This window comes from Anopheles funestus, chromosome 3RL (assembly GCF_943734845.2).
Source record: "Anopheles funestus chromosome 3RL, idAnoFuneDA-416_04, whole genome shotgun sequence".
In the NCBI taxonomy this organism is placed as follows: Eukaryota; Metazoa; Arthropoda; class Insecta; order Diptera; family Culicidae; genus Anopheles; species Anopheles funestus.
In genome coordinates, this window is record NC_064599.1 from 83,426,262 (window position 1) to 83,441,616 (window position 15,355).

Here is a 15,355-nt window from a genome sequence, read left to right on the forward strand (position 1 = left end):
GGCACACACATATAACCGGACTGTCATAACAAACCGCTGCTTAATGGATTAGTTGCAACCAGGATTTATGAGGTTAGAAAAATGTATCCAGCAGTAAGACACTTACGATGATCTCGAGAGCAAATCGTTTGATCAAAACAAATAAGGTTTTTTGGGATATTTTGTCGGGTGTGCATGAAACATCCTGATGTATCACATGATAGTAATAGAGTTTTATTGCTTAAAGGATTATACCCCTCCCTACCGCATTTATACTATAATAAATCTGATCTGTGATTCATCTCTTGTTTGGTGTGCAATAAGAAATACTTGCTTACGTCATTACTTTTAACAAAATCGCAACTGGAACGAAATCGGTCAAGAAACACCCAAGACGTATAATATGGCCGAATATTACGTTACATTCACCATGCCGTACGCGACGGTGACAAAGTTACACGGAGGTCTTCTTTTATGATTTTCTCCCACTCAATAAACCACCACCCGCTATCGATACGGCTCCCGAATGCCATTTGCGTTCATAAATTGCTTTTTACACCCATAAACATAGGACCGTCCGATGAAAACATCGATCGACGGGCCCTTCTCGTTTTGTTTCGTCCGCGATTGCCTCGCGCACAAGAAAACGGGGTGATAAAATGTAAATAAATAGAATATTAAAAAATAATTTACGGCCACGGCGTTTGCAACAGCGGGATCCCTTTTACACGGTGAGAATGGTTGCCATTTTTTTGTTGGTGGTAGCTTTTCTTTTTTTTCTTTTGCCCGTTTGGTCGGTTGTAGCTGGAAAACTCGTAAAATTTTCCCCCAAAAAGGTGCCACCTCCAAAAAGGTGGGAAAACGAGTTGGAAAAATGTGAAAGAGAAATTGTGTATGTGTGTGTTTGTGTGTGTTGTCTGGTACGCACAAGACTTCTGTCGTCACAGCTGGTGGTACTGGGCGTCTCGGGTGTGAAAATTGCTTCCATATTATAGGTTGTGCAGAAAAATATTGCAAAGAAAAAATTCTGAATAATTTCTACACCAAACACTGCGAACGAAAGCGTTCTGGTCATTATGTGACGCGGAAGGATATATTTTACAGGCAGGTCACGAATTCGTTCGCTGTGTTGGAGATGGTAACACGACGGTGCATTTGGATTATGGTGTGCAGATGATCGCACAGGTGTTGTCCAGACGGAAGCCACGTTATGCAAGGTGGAATGCAAACAAACACGCTGAAGATGATATTTCGGGGAAAAATGGGGAGCAGGTTACATTTTACGTTGTTTGAAATACATCGAAACTTCCATTAAAATGTGAATTTACGGTGGAATGTAAATGAAGGGCTTTTAAAGCGAGTAATTTTGATTTTATTGCATTGAAAATTGTATCATCGTTCAGTGGAAGTACTAACGCTTGGTTTTGTGGTCTCTAATGTGTACTTTAGCTCACCAATGTAATGTTTTCTTGGTTTGTTGACCAGAATAACAGTGTATTGTTTTAATAGAGATGACCAAGAGTGTCGTTTCGGAGAAAGTAAATATTTGTCTGGCTTATTGCTTCTTTAATGTCTTGGTGATGAATTTTTATAATTCGTTTTTCGTCACTTAAGCTTATCAACATGGAACATAAAAAGAGCTTTTAAATAACGAAATACCATTACAATATGTACAAATCAATAAAAAATGTAAGCTAATGGCTGAGGTTATAAACAGTATAGAGTGATAAATTAAATCATCTATAGATAGAGTCCGTTAAATAGCGATACACGAAACTTCGTCGCACGGTTTTAAGCCAGCGTTAGAAAATAAAGCAAAAAAAAAACTTTTCCATAACCGCTGCCAAAAACAGGTACCCGTTGAAAGCGAAAAACGGCGCAAACTGTGGTGAAAACTGGAATAAAAAAAATGCCATACGAAAAACCATTCATATGGAAGGGTGCGGTTATGGTAATGGAAGCAGTAGGGATGGCGTGGCGAAGATTCGATTTTCCACATACCGTCGTTCAGTGTCGTCGATACGGATACGTGATCGTAAATTATCTTTCAATCGCAGTTTCGATTTTTTTCTCACCTGCTTCACCCAGTCCTGGAGTGTGGTGTGGTGTGTGCGGAACGTGAAAAGAAAATTGACGCCGGACCTGGGTTGACATTTTGCGATAGAAAAATGAAACACAGTCAGCCCGGCAAAGCGTGCACATAACTTTGGTTTGCACTGGTCCGGGATGACTAATAAATACTGACTGGTGGGAAAAAGTTTCTGGATAATGGTTACCATCCAAAAACCTGTTTCCGACTCGTTGTTTCCTTTATTGAGCGAGAGATTTCATTTCAGAAGATGTTCTACCACCATATTAATAAAATGCAATGGTGACAAAGGAAGTGGGTGGAATGATAGAGACAGAAAGGGAGAGCTTTGTATATTGATTTGTGCGCTCCGGGAGGGAAACAGATTCACGAGATTTAGAGCATTTAGTTTCACGTCGAACACACAGTAGGAAAGTTTTTTCTGACAAGGAAAAATGATTATAAAGTCAAAACATGTTTAAAGAAAGTGATGAATAGTGAAACATGTTTCTGTTGATGGATTATAATTTTCACAATTTTGGTTATGTACAAATCGTTACTTAGAGATAATCGAAACGAAGAGTGGTTAAAGAAGTTTGTAAAAAATTTCTATAATGTTTTTTAATCACACAATGAAAATTTTATTTCCAGTCCCTAAACAGCAACGTCTAGCAGGAGCTAAGAAAGTGAAATAATATCTGTACAAAAAATAATAATTTTAAGTGTAAAAAATACTGGTGGCTATTGTAAAGTGTTTTAAAAACTATAACGAAATATGTAAATATTTAGCTATTATTAGTATTACATAACAACTTCGATGTGTAGTTGATATTACGGTAAAGCAATTCGTGGAAAAAGTGCATCAGTTTAATAAAAAGTGAATCATAGGACTTGGGAATGGAAGAAAACACCGTGCTTCATGTTGCGTTAGCTTGAAAAAATCACAATAGGCACATTTTGGCCAAATCGTATGTATTTCCTACTGTGAAATAGTGTTCCATCTGGGGGATCTTTAGAAAGTGTGAATAATCCAGTGACCAGAGCATCGCTAGCTAAAGTGGTGATGGGTGTGCTAATATGTTAAAGTGCTATTAGTGGAACTAACTATCGATCACATCACACGCTACAGTGTTTAGTCCTTCAACTTAACGCCAAACGCAACAACAACAGCAAAGAACCGAATGACTCGGAAATGAACCTGTTCCCCTGTTTTCGGTGGAACGTCTTGCGGCAAACCAACAAACCCGGCGGCTTGCATCACGCTCGGGCAAATCATGGTGATATGAATTTCCGATTTGCATAAATTGTGAGTACATCCAAACATCCACATTGCTTGCCACCCACAGCCTCCACAGATTTGCCAAAGTTTGCACAATATTATTTGATTTAATTTTTAGATCTGTTTTACTTTCCCAAAGAAAAGGTACTAAAAACGCAACCACTGAAGGGAAACTCGAAAGCGAGGACCGTATGGTTGTTTGATACCATTTCTCACCCGATACGCGTTTTAAGATCGATATCCTAGTTTCTATTTGAATTGCCAATTGTGTGTGTGTGTGTGTGTTAACTGTTAAAATCGCCTTTTTTCTGTTTGCTCTGTTTGAAATAAAAGATGGTAGTACTCGAGGGAAGTAAATCGCAAGATAAGACCCGATCGCTGTACTCAGATGCGAAACTTTTGGGCTTTTGGGAAAGAAGAAAGTCAGCAAGAGTGTGCCAAGGCGGTTGTTAAATAAAAGATGCAAATTTTATTCCCACTGTCTGCCACTCGAACCTCGGTTCGTTTGCGATGCTCGGGCGAATACAGTTCTACTACGAGAGGATTTAATATTATGCGATTCTGGAAGCAGTTTGGCGAAGGAAATTCTCTCCTACTCACATACACCCACAAACACACGTAGAATTTAGATCTTCATTCATGGCTTTCTATCCCAGCTGGTAGGTTGTGCAAATCAGAAAAATCTTATTATTTGTTTAGGATTTCGTTCTTACTTCTTAAAATGGTTCCAAAAAGTGAAGGAAACCCGTGGAAAAGAGAACCGAGAAAAGAACGGAAATACTGCTACTCGTGCACCAGTACCAGTGGTTTATTTTTAGCCTATAGGATAGCGCTCGAAGAAGTTCTCGGGGATGAGATCATAAAAATATGAAAGCAAATTGAAACCATCAGTAACAAACACTACAAGGAACAGGGAACAGAAGGTCCATTTTACGCACCTTACGTACGCAGAAATTTTGTTGCTGGAAGGGAATGGGCTTGCAGCACAATTAAGAACTCATATTTATGGTGGAGTAACACGAAACAAGCAATTCGTGGCGCTTTCGTTCATGCCTAAAAAGGCAGTAAAATGGCCGGCCTGGAATATAATTAAAGATGGTATATATAAGCTAAATGATTAGCCATGGTCAAATAGCTTTATATTAAGGAAACGGACCTTTAGTTAAATTAAGTTAGCTAAGTTTTTTAGTGACATGGCCGATCCATTCTCTACTAACACAAAAGTTTTATATACTATTCGTTGTTTAAATAGCGTTGACGAAGGTTAACAGTTGTGGTCCTTTCCATTTCAATAACACAATCAATACTAGATAAATTCTACAGAAACCTTTTACTACATTAGAATACTGACTAGTGCTCTTTACTATTCCGTTGATAATTTATTCCGAGAATGTCTATACACTAACTGTTTGTAAAACAGTTGCTTGTAAATATTTCTGCAATGAACACAATTCCACGAATGTTGGTTGTGTTTATGGAAGACGATTTGACGTAGTTGCATTTGTTTAGCTCGCTTTTAGTTGTAAAAGCTGGATTTTCCTTGCTTTCATGTCGTTGAGATGTGTTTTATTAACATGCAACACCGCTTTTGATGCACTTGAATGAAGTAGCTCTGTACGAAGATTTCATTTCCCGGAAGTTCAAGGAACTGCTTCCTTTTCGTACAAAGTGCTTTTCCTGGTATCGTTGGTGGTGCTTTTCTTGATGGAATTTCCAACCTTTAGTAGTTGAGTTCTGTGTGAATGAGTTCTAAGGAATCATCGTTACCGAGATACCTTTCGTAAGGAAAGTGTAATAGAATGGAATCTTTAAATCTTGATCCACACTTGCACTTCTTTGTTTATTGTTTTCATCCTACAGAAAATTGTTCTACTGATGTCAGTAAAGTGCTAAATTGTGTCAATCGTTTATCATGTTTCCTGCCTTTAGAAAATGGAGCGTTGTGTGCGTTTTAATACTTCAACTGTGGAAATGTACGACGCTCCGTATATGTGGCCTTTTGCAACCGCAGCCGAAATTATTTTCACTCATTTTTCCGTCGTAGTTTGGCACGTGGTAAAACTAATTCCCGTAATGAGTTTTTATTTCATGGCATCACGCTTGCCGGATGCGCAACAGGCACATCCATTTTGTGGATGATACGAATGTATGTGTAAGATGTGCTGATTCATTCCACAGCGATTGTGTCATGCGTGTAAAGTGTCACAATGCGGTTAGTATTGCTTATTTAAGCGGGGTTTTTAGTTGCTATAACTGGAACAATTTACAATGCGAATGAATACAAAATAATGGAACTAATAAAACTGTTTTCACGTATTTATTTGCAATGACAGAGAGTGTCTAAATGATTGAATGATCCCAGAAATGCTCTTGATGCTTTGCTATTTTAGTCAACTATATTGAGATAAATTGTAACTTAATAACAGTAAATACTAGTTAACAACTCACTTTAGTTTTGCCGTGCAGGCCACCAACCTGGATGAAGTTAATAAACCACCCAGACGGAAATGAAACTCCAAACCATGTACACCATCACCTTAATTTGGCAGCTTAAAGTAAATCCTTTTGCAAGATCCACCACAGGACCTTTTCCACACGTTTGCTAGCAATGTGAGCAAGTTAATTAAAATCGTCTATCTACCGTCCTACTTCTCACCGTCTAGAAAAGGAGTAGGATCTGGTGCGCTTGCTGTGTGCTGAGACGCCGTTTGAGAAGCTGGAATTTGTGCGCACTGTTGGCACGCCTGGAGGAAGGTTAGACGGCGAAGGTTGATTAATGGTTACCGTGTACGCAAAACGTTACCATTACGCGTGCCTTCACATGGTAAAGTTTCGTTTACTTGCGTCCATGTAGTTGCGCCATCTCATGCGATCTTATCGTAAATTTATCGTTTTGTCCTCAATGTGTCCCGTTCTGGTGGCAGAGCGCATGGCCTAGTTGGAAACGTTTCACCAAAGTTTGAATAGTTTTCGACAGCACCGTACGATATGTATGTAAAATGTAGTTTATATGGAAAAAAATTTCGATGATGAAATGGAGACGCCTAATCTTTTTCAGCGAATAGGATAAATGATAATCTGATCCAATTTCATTGTGCAAGTGGAGCAAGTACATAACTAATACATTAACACTATGTAAAAAAATATCATCCCAAGAAACACCGATGCTTAAAAAAGTTCAATCAATCTGTTGTAGAATATTGTATTTTTCATATCTCTTTCCAGACACGTTATGTGACTGTGCCTTGAAACAAAAGCAAATTTCATGATGTTTTTTTTTGCCGTATTCCTTTTCGATTGTTTCCTGTTTTACTGGTTTGAGCTGTGAGCGTTTGTGAAATCAAAAGCAACTCCAGCATTTTATTTGTTCCCCTTCGGCCCAAAACGCTTTTCACTTTTGGTCGAATTTTCCATACAGAAACTTGTTATGGCCTATGTACGTTGCTTTGTTTATTCAACACACACACGCACACCCCTTTCTGGTGACCTGGTGTCTTGTTTTTATCATCTGAAAAGAATGTTGCTCCTTTTGAAATACACTTGAACGGTCTGGAGGAACAAAACGTTGATGTATTTTTGTTGGCGTTGTTTGTCACTACCATGGGCCATGCGAAAATGTTAGGTAAATGTGAGTGATTTCAATACGGTAATATTGTCGTGTTTTTTAAACATTTTTCTCCCCAAGCCCAAACATATGACTAGCGACGCGAGAGAGAGGGAAAAAACGAGAAAAATAATTTCCGAAACATGCAGCAAGATTTGCCAAGGTGTTTCTTCATTGTCGCGGAAATCCTGTTGTGCCGGGTGGGACGTGCCTGGAAATAATAAAATCGGTTACAATGCTTGCAAAGTGGGGTTGGGTTCTCGAGGCAAAAAATCGAAAAAAGCTCGTCGTTCGCATGTGGAGAATTCATACGGTTTAGTGAAGCGAACAGGAATGGATTGGAAGCAAGGTTCGCTTGTTTTGGGTGAAGGTATGGAAGGATAGATAATAAATTCGCTTCTTTAATACCGTCCCGTGGACTGCGATGCACAAAAAGGTTGTTCTATTCAATTAAGAAAGGTGCAGTCAGGTTGTTTAAAAGCCGTAAAGGAACGATGGCGGCGGAACATTAAATGAAACAAATGAGTGCTTTGTTTAACTTCTGTGTGTTGAAATGAATTGTTTGCCCGATTTGAACGGTTTTGTTTCGGAACGATTTTATTGCTTACAAGTATATATGATGTGGAAAATAGTAGCACCAGAAGAAAATATTTCGATTCCTCTAAATACGATGTAAAACGTTATTTGAACGTTTAAATTAAGAATTGTTCAGTTTTTTCTAGGTTGAAAACTTATGAAAAATGCACCTACTTTACCATCGCTTCTTGGTATAAAAAAGTACAAATTTCCTTTTGTATTGGGCAATCAGTGATTGATCTTCCTATTCTTGATTAAAAAAGTTTTAGATTAATGTGCTTTTTTTTGTATTTCTTACCTTTCTCGCCAAATATCAATTTTGAAATAATTATTCATTTCGTTCTGTTAAAACTTTTCACACTCTTTTTGTACGTGAACAACAGTAACTAATTATTATGCGCTGAACGGTTCAATGAACGGTAAAGGAATAGCCTTCCCGTAGAAAAGTTTACTTCTATCAACGCCGGAAAAAAGTGTCAGTCGTACCAGTCCTTTGTAAAAAAGGGTTACGCATAGAATCGGCTTATGTATAAATTTGACCAAATTATCACATAAATTCCAAACAAAAAGCCTCTAGTCGTTGAAGATTGAAAGTTGCTAGCAAATGGTTTCCACTCGATACACATGCGGCGTGGAGGCAAATGTTGAAAGTTGTTGCTTCAAACTTCTTCCAAAGCTGCTCGATCTATTCAAAATTCCCCCTTTTTGGTATGGCGAAGGTCGGGTTTTTAGTGGAAGTTTCCGACGATAGGAAATGAGAAATCCGAAGAAAATATTCTACAAGCAGAGCGATAATGATGCTTGCTGGTTGTTGGGAAGCAAAATAAGATTAATTATGTTTCTGCCCGCCTAAGGCACAATCCTTCCGGAACAGACACTGAGCTGAGGCTGTTCCGTAGCTGAAAGTTGAAAGGATTTGAAGACAATGGAAAAAGGGATTATAAACCGAGAGAGAGGCAAAAACAAAACAAGCGAGGGTTATGATGAAGGGACCAAGGTGCAACAGGGCGGTCAATAATTTCGGCGCTCTTTTTTCGGCCTCAACTTGAGGGTCAGCTAGTAGTGATCGTTCAATTCACAAAAGGGAAAGTGTTTACGAAACAAGGATGAAATAAATGAACCTATTTCAAGTGCTGATAAGGATGCCAAAGAAACAAAAAAAAAACACTACAGTCCAAAAGCTTTTGTGATAGGATTTACTGGGAGGAGGGATTAATATGCGCTTAGCTGGTGCTTATTGAAGGTTTTTTGAATCAATTTAAGTAAAATACATTAGTATAGATTAGTGAAAAACAGGAATAATTATTGATCGTGTTGTAAAAATTTTGCATATTTGGAATGTTTGTCTTAAATGACATGTCACATTAATCATTCATTATTTTAATCATTCCACCAGGCGCCTCCATTAAGACTAAAATGTGAAAAATTTCATTTTTTTAATCGTAATAAATGAAATGAAAAATTTTTAAAGTTAACAATTAAAAAAGCTGTACTTCTCTTGTTGTGTAGCTTGCTGTCAAATGAAGCTGTCTGTAAATGTGGTTATGCTATTTTTTTTCGTTAACCCGTTGCACAAAATCAATACTGGCGACCTACTTCTATGGTCGAGAACAAATAGACTCTACATGCAAAAGCTGCCAAGAAGGGAAGAAGGGAAGAAGGGAATAAACTAAAAAAGAGCCAGATGCTAAAGCACACAGCATGAACCTTCCGATGTGTACTTCCCTACGGTAGCTCTCTCTGCATTTAAACAATAGCAAGACAATTTTACTTTACGGATAAATTTTATGCTACATTCGTGCTTTTTTCTTACAGCGAACGGTTCATCCTTACAAAAGGGGAATGTTAAAGCAAACTAATAAGCCGTATAATAGTAGGAAGAGAGATGCGCAAGATTGTAAAAATGCAATGATGCGTGTATGGGAAGTAGAGATTCTTGGGCGAGAATTATGGGCCAAAGGAAATGAACCGTTTCGCCAGAACTAGGAAGTTGAATGGGAAAAAATCTCACACCCATCACTGTTATTCAGCGTACGAGTAAATCTGAAGCGAGCGTTATGAAGTCAAAAGTGGAGCTCTTCTAAAACCGGTTGACCCTGTTTTAGAGAACGAAAAAGAATGAATGGAAAACCAAGGGAAAAATCCCCCCGGTTATTTCTCGGAAGTGTACAATCTGTGTGCACTTTAGCTGTTGAAGAATAAGTAAGTACACGTAAGGCACAGTACTTTAAGACTGTATGTAGTGTATGAGAATTGAACTTAAATTGATGTGAATGTTCAGATAACATTTTTTTACGATCATACAACTACAACTGATGTCAAGCATTCTTGAAGAAATGCCAGCATGATGCTTATTTACTTCTATAACTGAAAGAAGATATTCAAAACCAACTTTTATTTATTACGAATATTAAAATGATAGTGAATGCAAAACACTTTCACCACGAAAAACGCCTTAAATTATGCAATTCAGTCTTCTTGAGATTCATCATCGTTAAGTGTTCATTAATAATTGGAATTAATCCAGTTTAAAGACTGTCACCTTTAATGTTTTTCGGTAAAGGGCAGATCTGTAAACATGTTATTAATTTATAATACATTATGTTAGTTATCTAAATTTTGACATATTGATTTTCCTAGCATTACATCCATAAAGTGATGGTTCAAGAAAACAAAAGCTGACAAACCGATGACAGATTTTGCTTAATAGAAATGTCCTCCACTACCAAACGGGAATCGCTCAAACTGTGATAATCCATTTTCCACTTGGTTTGCTCCAGATCCCCGAATGGTTCTCCATCATCGGTTCCACTCTGAACTGTCACCAAAATCCGACCATCCGGGACCAATCGATTAATCTTCATTACAACCGAAGCGACAGTATCGTCTTCGTCACCCGTTCGAAACGGACGTTCGCGTTGTGCACGTTCCGTTTCGCTTCTCCTGCGGGGCCGATTGTAATCCTTTCGAACAATTACATTCACTTATCATCGTCACCGAATTGGCGCTTGGACTGCGCACCGGCGAAGAAAGGAACGGCCTTAGCTTCTTGACGATATTGAAAGGGTAGATTGTTCACGTCCTGCCTTGACGGCAATTTCGCTTGGTGAGTGTCGTAATGAAGTGTTGGTTACAGAATGATTGATAGTGGTAGGGTTTTGTGATGGAGCAGACAGTTTATTGTGTTGGTTTCATATGGTTTTCTTTGTTTTGTTATCTGTTAGCCAAATGATTAGGAATTTATCGATTAAGCTAAATGCATCAAACGATGCGCTGATATGATACACACAGAATGAAATTAATTGACCATCAGCTGGAGCGCTAGTTTTTATTTCTCTAAAGGAAAAGCTTGACATTAGAGACCGCAAATGCAATCAGTGTAAATATTGAGCATCTCACCGCGATTGCCTGTCTTAGGATTATAAATATTTCAATTATTTTTTTCCTATAAACCACACGTCGACTGTTATATACTGCAATTTTAAGATCGTAAAAAATTTATTTAGCTCGTCACATTTTTTAATGCGATAAGCTTCCATTTTTGCTTCCATTTGAACAAACTTCAAACAAAACTCAATCAAGTATTTCAATAAAAAAATATGTTGACCTTCATAGGAATGAACAACTTTTTCTACCACTTGTCTGCACTGCATGTACCTTTCGGGACTACACTGTTACGTATCACTTGGGAGATAAATATCTTTCAAGGGTAAATGACGCTCATTCCTTTCCCATTCGTTATGTCCTTTTCCTCGCAACAACTGGCAAGTGGCAAGTTCGATCGGTCATATTGAAGTGGTTTGAAATTATTGCTGTGATTGAAAGCGATTTATTGCGTCTCATTTAAGGTAGCTGGTGTGAAGGATGTAACACCGTAGTTGCACCGTAATGCAACTTCGAGCCATAGTATCGAGAGGATAAAATGCATTGCACACGGCAATGTTCGGGTTGAAGTCAATGCATCCTGCCGGAAGCAACGTTCGAATACATCGGAAACGTTTTACCCTCTGGGATAAGCTTCGGAAATGCATTGGCTAGCAATCAACTGGAGGGAACGGTTGCAATTGCCAACTATGCAACCATCAACCACACACGTCTAAAAGGGGTTGGTAAGGTTCGCTTAGATGGATATCGCTCAACACCTGAAGTTAAAACACTGCTTTGAGCTGGAGCAGTAATTGACACCATGCTGAATTTCTTCATCAGTCTCGTATAGCTAAATCGCATAAAATGTATGTGTTGATGCAATTTCAATTGCCATTTAAGTTTGATTGTTGTTTTGGAAATATTTCAAAAAACTTTTTTAAGTGAAGAATCAATCTTGTACAGCATTAAACACATAATTCACGAGCTCTTTTGTTTATCGTGCCATAAAATGTGGCAGCAGCAAAATAAAATGAATGCAATCAACTTTATCACATATTGATGTACCCATCCTTATCTTATCACGAGATAACTGGATTCCTGATACACACCACGTTTTTCGCGTGCCAGACAACCATTATGAAACGTTTACTGTCCTAAACCTTGCTTTCGATGGATATAAAAAGGAAACTCGAAATGTGTTCCTATTCTACCGAAAATGGTACATGGAAATGAAAAGTACATATGTAGTGTAGTTGTTGACATGTGAGCTTTAAGAAAAGTGGGAAAGTAACTAAAGTAACTGGCTGTAGGTTTGTTTATGGAATGTCATTAGTATGTGGATGGAAATTTGGTAGAAACTAAATAATATCCTTTAGTTGAATAAACTCTATTTATTACACATTACACTTCACAAAAACAAGCTCTTTCACGTTGACAAGTGTAATCCTTAATTAGGGAAAGCGAGAAAGCATGCTGTTTAATCTGTCCTGTTAGAGGTTTCCAAACGCTATAATAGTGTAGCATAAAAGTGGTGTCATTATACTATTTGCTTGGTATGATATTGGTTCCTGAAGTACACGTGAATAATTCACAAAGGGAAACTATTAATTCCAAAAGCTATTCATTTCTAGTAGCCACTCCACTCAAGGTATTCTTTTATAGCAAAAAACTTGCTATAGACAATATCAACAACAGAAGCTGAATTGCATTGAATAAAATCAAACATAGCAATAATAATCCATTGGATAAATGGCATAATTCAAGCGTGAACTTTTCATTCCGTTTTCTATGGCATCATGCGCTTCTAAGCACATGCACAAATTGAAACGAATCTCTGTACAGTATGAAACGTGACTGTGAAATGGGGTATTGTTGTAAGGGGCTTCACTTTTTTGCAGTTTTGGCGACGGACATGTACCGGCATGTGTTACGGTAACGAATATCGATGGAACGTCAGATTTCAGCAGACCTCAGATTTCAGCAGATATCAAAAGCAAATGCCTCAAACAGAAGAGTAACGAGTCTGTATGATTTACAGATGGAAAAAGTTGATAAACTGCAGCAGATTGAATAAGATTCATCACGTTAGGTCGTATGTATATTTGTTTGTTTCGATACTGAGGATGAAATTGGTCTTTGCATGATGGAAATATGGGTTGTTTAAACAAAGACTTGATTCTGAGTCAAGAAACACATCAAATGAGTTTGTTTTCGCCCAGAAAGATATGACTCTCTGCACAAACATTCTCGAACTGTGATTCAAATGTGGAATAGTGCGGCAGCCTTACTGGTACGGGAAGACGATCATAAATATTTACGGCACATAATTTTATGCAGCAGGTTAATAGAAATACTGGTCTTTCACTTCGAAGCTCATCATTCAATGATTCCGGCGTGGTGGAACAGGAAACAAGATTAGGTAAATGTAAAGCACTTTGGTCGCAACAACATGCTACACATTTTGACAGACCATGTACATCCGTCGGCAATGTCCTGCCTGGGTAAGCTAAAGCGTGTGCTCTGTGCCTCAAAGCAAACCGAATCCGTCCAACAGACGAGTGGATGTGGTTGTGTATTGAAATGGTCAGAAACCCGGTCGAATCTGCAAATTATGGCAAAAGGATATACATGTACCCTGCCTCGAATTGTGTGTTCGGTGGGTTGGATTCGGTGATTTGCCGGCATTACGCCCAACACAACTGCCAACACGGTACGGTCGGAAGCAACTGCGGGCCGTACTTGCAAGACCGGACCGTACTGCCTTAAGCCCGTAAGTGGACCGTTTCAAGAAGCTTTCCTGCTGTCTTCTCCGTGCGTTGGAATGCTGGCAGCAAACATGGCATCGGTTGCAAAGCCTGATGTAAATGGATCTGCCATTTGATCTTCAATTCAATGTTTGTGTGTGTGGTTAACATCTCGGGACGGTGCCACACATTCACAGCCTGCATCTCAAACAAAGGCTGCGCGTAGCGTTGGGTACGGTTTTGGTGGCCGCCGGACACCGGGTTGATCTTTTATGAGGGCTCTAGCTTCAGTACCGTTCACGGTGCTACTCGCTGGCCGGTGTTGTATTTGCGGGTGGTAGCGATTTGATTGCAGGAATGCTTAGCCGATTTATTGGTTGAATCGCATTGCCATTTGCGTGCATTATCGTAATGTAGTCCATTAGGATAAACCGATCGGCAAGTGCGGCATTTTCACTGTCCAGGTTTTGCATTCCACGAGGCGTTGCAGAAGGCGAATGTTGATCAAATGTAGAATTTTAAGTGCATGACCAAACGAGGCAACATTATTGTTCAGTAGATGGTTTTCATTTGGCAATGGATTTCCTATTCAATTTATATTTGGTGAAATTTTGTTTATTTTATAGCATGCAGATTTTGATAAAATTATTCACAAGTGTAATTTTATTGGAAAGTACGAAGGGAAAGGAAAACTTTTGTATAGTGTTAGTAATTAGTTTTTGATTTTTTTAAGATTAATTTTACACTCCGTATAGCTTAAGATATATTGAACATAAGTTTACATAATAAATCACATTTTATGTACCACTTGTACAATAATTACCCATGGCTACATACTGAGCCCGTTTCGAAAATACATCAATTTGTAAAAAAATCGATTATCGACAGCACAAAGGGGACGGAAATACAAACCGGAGCAGAAAGATGTCGAAACATGCTTTATCGAAAATGTTTTAAACATGATCAGCCGATGTGAGCATAACTCATTTTTTGTTTGTATGTATTACATGAACATGCATACATGACTATCACACCCGTTTTGCATGCTACATTAGCATCCCACGATGGCCTACTTGGCACTGGGGGACAGTAAAAAAAAACACCCCAGAGAATGCATTGTACTCTGGAACGGAGCCTCGTGAGTTTTTTTTGCTTCATCATATCGTTCAGCATTTGCTACAAAATCAAATATAATCTGCAGCCGAGCACCGAGCAGTGAGCAGAAGAATGGCATGTGAGTGTGTTTGCTTGTATGTCACCCGATGTTGCCGGCAAAACTTTTGCTGAATTACAATCTACCTCGCACCACGTGCCAACCTTCGGTGTGACGGATAAAAAAGTAAATCCGGAAACGTTCGAAACATTGCGGGAAGCGCTTCTCCGTACGAAGCTTTATTTTTCCTTTTTTTTCCCCCACCCCTAACACACATGGTCTGTCTCACTCCTGCTTTGCTCTCTTACTTTTTAAAGCTAAAGCTTACGGTCGGTCATGTTCGTGCCTCGTAAGGGATTGTTTCTCTTGCATGTTGGGGCTTTTTTCTCTTATTTATTTTGTGGCTACCTCAGCAATTTCCCTCACGCTCTTATCTACCCGACACTCCGACGACACCTTTTCCCTTTTGCTGCTAGATTTTCCCCGATGGAGTTGAGGTTTTTCTCGTACATGTGATATGAATAAGTTTTCCTACGTGCTGCCAAAGGCGGATTGTAGTTTAGTCAGTTACACGCGTTTTCCATTT

The 15,355-nt window shown here is 38.7% G+C and overlaps 1 protein-coding gene across 1 annotated transcript in view; it reads left to right on the forward strand.

Moving 5' to 3' along the window:
• LOC125770587 (5-hydroxytryptamine receptor-like) overlaps nucleotides 1-15,355 on the forward strand; it is a 72,847-nt gene that overhangs the window by 1,445 nt on the left and 56,047 nt on the right. The window contains exon 2 of the mRNA XM_049440342.1: nucleotides 2,699-3,353. The gene's annotated coding sequence lies outside the window, so the exon portion shown is untranslated. The remainder of the gene's footprint in view (nucleotides 1-2,698; nucleotides 3,354-15,355) is intronic.